Source organism: Cornus florida, unplaced genomic scaffold (assembly GCF_030987335.1).
Source record: "Cornus florida cultivar Cherokee Brave unplaced genomic scaffold, ASM3098733v1 CherokeeBrave_3.0.0_Hap2_Chr08, whole genome shotgun sequence".
Lineage (NCBI taxonomy): Eukaryota > Viridiplantae > Streptophyta > Magnoliopsida > Cornales > Cornaceae > Cornus > Cornus florida.
The window spans coordinates 14,615,306-14,626,201 of record NW_026775578.1 but is presented as its reverse complement, the minus strand read 5'-3'; the positions used below and the strand labels follow the sequence as shown (position 1 = coordinate 14,626,201).

General features: G+C 30.9%; 1 long non-coding RNA gene across 2 annotated transcripts; it reads right to left on the bottom strand.

Moving 5' to 3' along the window:
* Positions 1 to 5,713: 5,713 nt before the first annotated feature.
* On the bottom strand, positions 5,714 to 10,601 carry LOC132269542 (uncharacterized). 2 transcript variants are annotated; one of them, XR_009469525.1, is made up of 4 exons: positions 9,989 to 10,601; positions 6,619 to 7,034; positions 6,170 to 6,481; positions 5,714 to 6,075 (listed from the first exon to the last, which is right to left on the bottom strand). It is a non-coding gene; the product is annotated as an uncharacterized LOC132269542 (long non-coding RNA). The 2 variants fall into 2 exon arrangements; XR_009469524.1 differs by having other exon boundaries at positions 6,170 to 7,034.
* Positions 10,602 to 10,896: the final 295 nt, after the last annotated feature.

Here is a 10,896-nt window from a genome sequence, read left to right as displayed (position 1 = left end):
TTAGAGTGTTTTACTATGTGCAAAACTGTCCACCCTGCGGGAACATATAAAATGCCATCTAAAAATCACCTTTTGGCAGAATTTTAAATTTTACTTTACCTCCCAAACCTACGATAAAATCTTACATAAACCTATTTGATTATACTTAAATTATTGCTAAATACTTCCACTACCTTTTGGCAAGAGTGTTATTTAGTTATAATCCAAGCACTCTTAAATATTTTACTCATTTATCCCACACTAAGACATTGATCACCTTTTGGCAGAACTAATGCCCTCATGTAGGTAAGTGCACTGTGAGACCTCAATAAGACCAATGCCTTAAAATTTCAAATAATAATAATTTCCGTGAGCGTATCACCTTTTGGCAGACATCTCCAACTTTGGCTACCATATTTGAAACGGTCACTTTACCGATTTTTCTAAACTCCAGAGAAGAACCTATACTGCAGAAGTTCCATTTATTTAAGTTAAGCAATTTATTTATAATGCACATACACTAAACTCAAATAAAATAAAGCCTCCTCGTACATCTCAAGAAATTACAGTGAACAATATAATAATAACATGCATATCAATCGAGATTTTTTTAAAAAAAATAAAAAATAAAAAATCTCCATTCTTTATACACTTTAATTAACTTAAAATTAACCAAGAAAAATTCTCAATATCACTTTACTTTAGTTTCAAAAGAAACAACCCTGATATATATACATCATACCAGCATATCCAAGTATATATAATCCAAAATTAATCAAAACTTTTGAATTTTACAATTGAAATTAATATAATAAAATAATAAAATTCAATAGTTAAATGCAATTGTAATTGAACATATACAAATGCACCAAGAAGCATTAAATTAGCAAGTTATTAAATAATTATATAATACTTGGTCTTTAAGAAAAGACAACACTGTGACATGAAGTTCACCTCTCAATAGTTTTGTTTTCATGCCCTATATATATATATATATATATATATATATATATCACAAGATTGATGTATGTAATAATAAAATATTATTTTAATACACCAAAAGCTTACATGATTCCTATTCCAGCACATCCTCCAGATACATGAAGTAAGCAGAATTTTAACAAATCTGTTATGCCTTGAATTCCCTTGATCTGGAACTGAAGCATATAACTTCTATCGACATGAAACAATCTAATATACTTATTGATTCTGATGTCTAAACGAGTTTTTTCAATATCAATTGGCTCTGTACAATTAGTATTCCAATTCAAGTAGTAGTGATAAACAGAGCTTGAACTTTTAGTTAATTTCTCTTCAACACGGAAGTGGCACAGTCCAGTTATTTGTTCTGTCTCAAAGCCTCAACTATATTCATGTTCTATAGAGTCAGACGTTCCTCCAGATCCATATCTTATCCTTACTTTATGGAATGCGGTGCAACTGAAGTACCACTTGATATATTCATTAACTTTTGTTTCTATTATCACAAATAACATATGTTATCTATGATGCAAAGACATAAACTTTAAAATCCAAAACATTAAACAGAGAAGCCAACCTTGTAATCTTGGAGTTAATTATTACCACCAACATCAATATAATTTTGTGCAATATTTGTTTATGATTTCTACATTAAAATTTAAACCTTAACTTTGCTCTGATACCAATTATTGGGTTTAAATAACAAATAACAAGTAGAAATCAAAATTGATCATGAATTAAAGAGAGGTTTTTGATATCATACACTTTAGATACCTTTGAGAATTCCCTATCGCCTTTTGAGAGATCTGAAAAATAGAGCGTTTTACTCCCTTCAAAACCCTTATATATAATAACAACAGGAGAACGGCTTCTCTACAAACAAGCATACCTAAGTCTCCCTTCCTATCATGAAAATATAGATATCAATGGTTAAAATTAAATCATACCAAATAAGTTGAAAAACCACAATCCAATGGTATAAAACCATACGCCCAATTAGACCACCAAATTGAAAAGTACAAACCCAATTCATCAAATATCAATAATTACATTACAATCCTACGTTAGAAAACGTAATGCATACGAGCATAAAATAATTTTTATTATTTAAATATATATATATAAATTCCAATAGGCAGACCCCAATGGAACTGACTCAACTGAGTAAAATTGATCCCGTGCCAGTCTATTACGGAGTATTACTATAGAATAAATAATTAATAATTTAGAATAAAGAAATTTACAAATGAACTCGTTCTTTTGAAAGCATAATCATTGGTCCAATAATTAATTGGACATATAGCAATGTTTTGGATTATTATGATCTCAAAATTGACTGTAAAACAAAAATGAAATACAATTACTATGATACTAACATTTTGAAATAAGGACCTTTCAATAAGAGACGCAAAAAAATATGTGGCGTAAGGGTGGGGAAGGTCAGGATCGAATTCCCATTCCATTTAGAGTTGCTTTTAAAAAAAAAAAAAGTTTTTGGGCTGGGATCAACTTTGACTAATGAATTGAACTTAAACTAGAAAGAGAGACGCAAACCCATCTCGAAGGCCTTAATTTAACGAGCTACACAACTCTTGATAAGCTGAGCTTCGAGTTTCAAATGGATTTTTATACTTAACCTTTTACAGAGACTTCATTAGGCGGGGCTTAAATAAATGATAAAAGATGGTATATTACTAAATGATATATAGCTTTTGTTTGTGTTTTTTTTTTTTTTTTTTTTTTTTTGGTTTTTTTACTAGCTTACAAATCAATCATCACCTACGTAGTCCGGATATAAATAGGGGTGCGATACAATATAGTCACGGTGAGGACACAAACCGTAGTATGAATTCGCCAATAATTAATAACATAATATATAATTTTTATTATTTTTCTAATTAACCTACAATATATTTAAATTGCATTAAATCCTATTTTTCTAAAAAAAAAGAATTACAAAACCACTTCCAAAGTGTCTTGAAAGCATCCAAAATGCGTTCATGACTGTGTCCAGAGAAAAAAATATATATGTTTAAATTTCAGTACGCTTCTAGCCTTGTCCTGAAATTTAAATACTTTCAAACAAATTATTCTCAAAATATATATTTCTTTCTTTCCTTAAGTGGAAAGAAAGCTGAGAAATCACCACCCATTCTTGAGTGTCTTCCATCACAGTAGAGATATTTGATGGTGAGATATATATGGGACGGCCTCGAAACATTAATCAACACCTTGACATCACTCTCAAAGGTTTGATTTGGTTATTAATGAAATTTAAAGAGAAACTAATTTCCATTATATCTTGATGAATTTTTACTGATACAATTAAAGAAAACTTTCAACTGAGTCACAATACATAATATAATCTAACAAGAAGCACACCATTCCTCAATTGAAGATTTAAATATTTAATTTCGTGACACAAACCCACGGTAGCGAGCTGGATTTGCCGACGCTTGGAGCCAACGGTGTGAGTTTGGTTTCTCCAACACAAGCCTCACCCGAAATGGCTGAAAACTGCAACCTAGAGTGTTACAAAGCTATTGAGTTACCAATACTTTCCTTTCATATTTTAAAAAAGGATATGGTTTATTACCTCTAATTCCGTACAAAAACATATATCAAACAGAATACGTGTGTAGCTTTGGTTATAAACTTAGTCTATGGTTTTGGGATAGCAAATTGATAGAATTTTATGAAAACGCATATCACACAGTTTATGGAGCTTTGGTTGTAAATATTAAATAAACAGCTCATCTAATTTATGGAAGAAATCTCAAACGAAGAATCAATTCTCCTTGAGCATAAACAGCTCATCCCCTCAATGGGTCCTTTGTCAAATGGGGCAGTTTCATAGAACATCAGCACTAAGTGGGAGAAATGAACAAGGTCAATACTCGGTGTTTACCTGCAACAATTTGAAATGCACAGAGCTTGAACTAGGTAAAAAATGCAATCAAACAAAAATCAGAATTAAAAACATGCAAAATAAGTTCTTAGAAAAACCAGTTCTCAGAATTCAAAATGCAAAACTCTAATATGGTCTTTGTTTTTATGATCATACACCTTTTCTTGAATTAACAATCCCAACATTGATTGGGTTGGTTTATGGAATTTATTTGTGAAGAAAAAGGTAACAACCACAATAAAATTCGCAACAATAAGTTATTGTATTATAATTGCTATATCATATTAGCTAATGCTTAACAAGTGGAAATATCCTAATTACGAGTGCTTAATTAAATGAAGATCATGCAAGACCTTAAAATATGTCAGATATGCAAGTCTGCTAAGCAGTTTCATCTTTAAAAATGCATCATAAAAGCATCTCCAATGGCCTCTTAAATGGGCTCTCAAATTCAAAATATAGTAGGTGGATGAAAATAAGGCACTCTTTCAAAAGACCTCTTATATTTTGAGATACTCAAACTCATTTTCAAATATAGCAGCTCACAAATGGCCTCTCAAACTAAAAATATAGTAAGTGGATGAAAATAGGCACTCCAATAGCCTATCTCAAAAGACTTTTCATATTTTAAGATTGTCAAAAATTGCTAAAATAAAAATAAGGTACTCCAATGGGCTCTCAAAATATGGAATGGTTGTTGTGTCAAAAAATAGCATTTTGAATGAAATGTTACAATGGAGCAGAATTGTAAAAATATAACATTTTGACACCGTAACTCCTCTTAAAATATAAATTTAGCATGGAAATATAGTATTTTGCATTGGAGATACTCTAACACACAAATATTATTATGGTAAAGATTTACATGATACTAAGGTTACCTTTCTTTAATGCACAAGATATGCAATAAACCCACCCGTTCATCCTTTATCACTTCATAAAAAATTCTCTTTGTAAACAGGAGCGAGCGGACCCAGGATGTCAACCCTATCATATATCTATGACCCCTCAAATTTTGATGTTATAAGAAGGGGTTTCATGGTGATGATTTGGTGGTCCGGTAACATGATGGAAGATGGGTTTTGGATGCTATGCACTACTGGTTTGCAGGCAAACAGTGGCGGACCAACAGAGGGACCAAGGCCACACCTCCCCCAAAATTTTTAAAAATTTATACTAACTAGGTCAAGCTTGATGTATTAAGTTAAGTCTAATGTGTATATGAACCTATATGATACAAAAAAAATTCAACAATTAAAGGTAAATATACGCAAATTTGATGGAGAATGCGTCATAAAAATAGTTTAATTTTTTTAATAATTATTTAGTAAGAAAAATGGATTAAGTGTTATTCAAAAAGGGTATTTTGGTCATTCAATGAAAAATAGTCCATCAAATGACCGACATGGGGGCATTTTGTAACAAAAAAATGTGATAGTTAAGGAATATTGCGTACTAAATATAGTTCAAAAAGTTTTTTTTAACCAAAGGTTCTTGTAACTAAAAGAATTAAACACTATGCTCAATTGTATGTCTTGAATTCTAAATTTCCTTCAATTTGGTATTTATGGTCATTCAATAAAAAGTAGTCCAACAAATGACCGACATAGAGACATTTTGTAACAAAAAAATGTGATAGTTAAGGAATATTGCATACTAAATATATATATATATATATATATTTTTTTTTCAGAAGCTCATGTTTGAACTGACCAAAGGTTCTTGTAACTTAAAGAATTAAACACTATGTTCAATAGTATGTCCTTCAATTTTAAGAATTAGACACTATGCTCGATAATATGTCTTCAACTCTAAATTTCATTCAATTCTAAGTGCTTTCAAACAACAAATTTAATTTGAGTGCATCAACATATATAACAGAAGTAATTAACATCCTCATCATCACTTATCAACATCATCGTCATCAGTAGAGCATTAAAATCCTCATCTAGAATCGTCATCTAAAATTACGTAATTCTATTACATAAATATACATTTGATTAGGAAGAATTGTCATCTAGAATCACGTAATCCTATTGCATAAGTATACATTTGATTAAGAAGAATCGTCTTCTAAACAAAGAACCATAAGAAAATTCTGATATGTTGTCAGAGGGAATGTTGTTCACCCACATCTCGTGCAAGGTAGATAAGAACCCGGGGAACATCTCAATGATCTCAATTGCAACTTCTTCGTCAGAATACACCTGGATGGGAGAAAATTTTATTTAAAACAATTAAAAGAATAAAAAAAAAAAATATTGAAGTAAAAACTTTAGAATTCATACTAGTAGAGCATACCTCATGCCTACGAGTACCGAACGATGCTGCATGCCTTTTTCGCTTTTTCTGCATCGAATATTTGCAAACTGATTTCGTAATTGCATTACTTGGGATGAAGGTGTCCCACCCATTGGGACACCATTTATTTGGGGTCTTCTTCAATACATTAGATTGTGATGAGTTTCGTCAGCGCAGGCTAATCGACATCATGTGGCATCAAAGTAATAAATCATCCATGAACAGAGGATGTTTCCGAAGATAGCACTTATCAACATCATCAATTGTCATCACTCGTCATCTAGAATCACGTAATTCTATAATCACGTAATCCTATTACATAAATATACATTTGATTAAGATAAACTGGAAAGAGACTTCCTATCGTAGTTAGTCATTTTAAAACCAACATCACTGCTACAACGGTAATGAGATTTATATAATTCAATTAGCTAAACAAAAAAACGTACCTATTTTCTTTTTTGCCAACTCCACCCATTCCTATTGACTCTCTTCTTTCAAAAAAAAGACCTATATTATTAGGACAAAAGAGAAAAAGTTTTAAAAGCGTTAATAAACTTGTAAAACATATATTCTGAAATTAAAAACTAAACTTCCAAGTCTTTAATTCCCATTAATAAATTGTTCGAGCATCACAACATAACAAGATCGTTCAAGCATCACATCATAACAATATTATATATATGTATGTAGAAACAAAAACAAAAATAAAAAAGCAGTACGTAAAACATGAATAAATAAACGTAACCAATAGCCAAAAATGCCAATTAAAATTTTAGAAAAAGTAAGAGTTTGTTACCTAATGACTGAGGAGACATATTTCTTGAACCTTATTCTTGCTAAATGTTAAGGCCCGATGCTAACCCTAAAAATAAGAAAACACTCAAATTATAAGGAAGATGTTTCACAATCTCACTCATAACAATTAAAATACCACCATCTAAGTACTATCTGTATCATGTATCAACCCAACCCAAATATGCTTTCAGTCAAAATGTTAGACACCTATCCGTAAAAAAAGGTGTACTTACGGATAGGTGTATTATACTCAGCTCTGATGTAAAATTAATCCAATAACAAAGTACAATGCATCAGTTTAAGAATAATCTTCAAAATTAACAAAGCAATATCCTACTATTATGCATTCTAATAACAAAAGAAAATCAAAAATCAAAATTAAAAAATAAACATATGACAGAAAAATTAAATATATCCTTCGTGCATCACACATATTGTATTTCTATGCGAAACAAAACATTATTAGTAGGGCGGATCCAAAATTTCTCAATGGGGTGGGCTAAATCAAAATATATCAACCAAAATCAACTGTTGTTTTATTCAATTTTAGTTAACAAACAATGTTTCTTTAGACAACCGACTGATTAATGCATAGAAAATCCTATTTGGGAAATTAGTAAAAAAAATTACCAATTTATTTCTGAACAATTCACCACTCAGTACCCTCTCTTCTTTTGACCAATTTACTAATCTTATTTGAGAATCTACTAGTGGAAGCAGAGTGTGAGGTAGTTCATGGCAAGCCCCTTCCAACACTATGGAATTCACTCAAAAGCATGCTTTTTGTAAGTATTTTAATTTTCAAGAAGTAACTTTAGAGCTTTACCCTATATTAAGTACTTTTGCTTGTCAAAGCTCTTGTTATGATTTTTTTTTTTTTTAGTTCTGAAAAGACTTCCATCTTCAAAAAGCTTGGCATGTTGATAAAAATTGTTTCAGATTGAATCTCTGCAAATTTCTAATCCAATTCAGATTCTTTTTTTTCTTTTTTTTTTTCTTTTTTCATGCCCAGATTCAAATTTTCTTGTAGACATAATTGACAATAATAATAAATAAATAAATAACAGAAATAGAAGTTATAGATATTAAATATATATATATATATATATATATATATATATATATATATATATATTTGTTTTGATGAAATAAAATGTAGATTATAGTGATTCCCACAAAATGCAATGCAAATTTTGTTACTTTATATTGTAAAAAAAAATTATATAAAAAAGATCATAAAATATTTCACCAAATAGGATTTAGTTTGCAAAACAAGAATTACAGAGCTTGATTAATTGATTTAGAAAAAAAAATTAAAACAAAACCCATACAAGTTAGCAGTTGCAGAGGGAGAGAGGGGGACAAGCCTGAGAGTTGAGAGACAGCGGCTGAAGCATGCAAACGGTGAAACCAAACTGAAACAGCGGGCGATGGAAACTGAAAGACATGGGTTTTCAACTCCTGATTCTTGTAGATTTTGTAATTTGCAGTTGGAGAGAGAGAGAGGGGGTAAGTTCAGAGTAGAAAACGAGAATAGAGATGGAGGCGATTGGGGAGGCTGTAATGATTTGCCCTAAAAAATATATTGTCTTGGGTCAGGGCCGGTCCCAGGCTTATTTGGCCGGGGCTTTTATTTTAGTATGGTGGCTGAGTTGACTTGGGCTTGATTGGGTGTACTAATATTATTAATATATATATATATATATATATATATATATATATATATATATATATATTTTTGGACTAGGTCAAAATTAATATAGTAAATTTCTCTTTTTTTTGGATGGGCTCATCTAGGCCTGATCACGGTTCGGTTTGGGGACAAATCCCAGGCCGAACCGGTTCCCATGATTGGTGAAAACTGAAACCGAACCAATCCGGGGGATCTGTTTGGTTAGGATTGAAGGCCCCCACGGATCGGTTCGGTTCCCACGAATTAAACTAATTGGGCTTTTCAAACAGCCCAATAGATTATGGCCCATTACCGGCATTCAATTATGGCCCATTAACAGTAATAAATTATGGCCTTCGAACCTGTTGTCATCTACCGGGAAAATAAATTGTTACAAAAATTAGTGGAAGATGGCTAGATCACAGCAACAACAGTGAGAATTAAACATGTATGTAAAACAGTAAGAATTAAACATGTATGTAAATCAGTGGAAGATTGCTAGATCACAGCAACAACAGAAAATTTAGCCCTAAAAGAAAAAAAACTATGACACTAAGAATTAAAACTAGTTGCTAGCCAACAAATGGGTGTAGATTTCTGCTACTCTCTAGATGTAAAGTGGGTCAAATTTAGTTTGAAAGATATGTTTATAATGAATCATATTCTACAGATAAATTAATAATTAATTATATAAGTGAACAAAAATAAAGTTAAAAACAACATTAAAAATGTTCCAAAACAAGATGAGTGATAATAATTAGCTTTAGAACTTTCTACATAAAAAAATAAAAATAAAAAATTTCCTTTATAATTATAGTCCTCTAATAAAGAGACGACAAATTTTTCTAGTTAGCCCACTTACCTCACTTTAGATTGACTTAATTGTGTTCTAAAAATCATACTATAAAGTATTTATATAAAATGTAGAGTGAAACTCTACGAAATATCTTTCAAAACTGTTTTTATTTTATATTTTTGTTGTTAAATGCATAAAAAAAATACTGAAGTAAAAGTTGCAATCATATTTGGTAACTTAAATCTAAAAGTAACAAATATATATATATATATATATATATATATATATATATATATATTTGTTATATACTCCATTACAGGAATTTCTATACAAAACAAGAGGTAAAATATGTAGATAAAATCATAGAATTAAGTAGATAAAATGCAACCCTTTTTCTGGTAATCAAACAACAGTTTATGCATGCAATCAGTGGAAAACCATTACAAAAAACAATTTGTAAGAAGTAGAAAAGAGGAGAATAAGAAGATCCATGCAAAAAATGTTCAGAGAAGAGGAGAATAAGAAGATCCATGTAAAAATCTTATGAACTCACCGGAAAAAAGGTAGATCCAGTCGAAGAGGTCGCCGTTGCTTCAATACGCAGAGGTCGCCGTTGTTTCAAATCTAGTGAATGATGGTTGAGAGGTGTTAGATTGAGAGGCGAGAGATTGAGAGGCGAGAGGAAGACAGAGGCGAAAAGTGTCACAGAGGCGAGAGGAGAAGACTGAAGAGGGTGGAGAGAAGAGGCTGAGTTAGTGAGAGAGGCGCGGCTGAAATGAGATTGGAGTAATGAAGAGGCGCGGTTGAAATGAGATTAGAGTAATGAAGAGGCGAGGCTAAGATTAGGTTAACATTAAAAGAATAATGAATAGAGGAAAAAAAAAAAAAAAAAAAAAGGGGCATATTGTGTGTGTATGTGTATATATATATAGATATGTGAAATATATTATTTATTTAACGATTCGGTTCGGATTGGTTAACTGTTCGATTCGATAACGGTTCGGATCGGATCGGTTAACGATTTAAATTGGATTTTTCAAAGTCCAATCTGTTAACTGATCTGCGAATATCGAATTACAGATTTTTCAAACCACCACCGAACCATGAGATTTGAAAACTGAATCGAACCACACAGATCGAATTGATTCGAATTGAATTAACGGATTATTTGCTCACTCCTAGGCTCATCCGCCCTTGCCAAGATGTTAACCCTATCACATATCCCATATATGTATGACCCCAAAACTGATTCTATTATATATTAGTCATGAACCAGTGGATATAATATACATACTAAAAAACTAAATTAATAATACACACGAAAACAGTGCATTTATTGCATATATTCGTTCATCATCTCTACACCAAAAATAACTTAAATTGTTTTAAAATTTTATCCTTATAATTTTTTTAAAAAACAATAAATTTCAAAAATTAAACGTAAATATATACAAATTTATG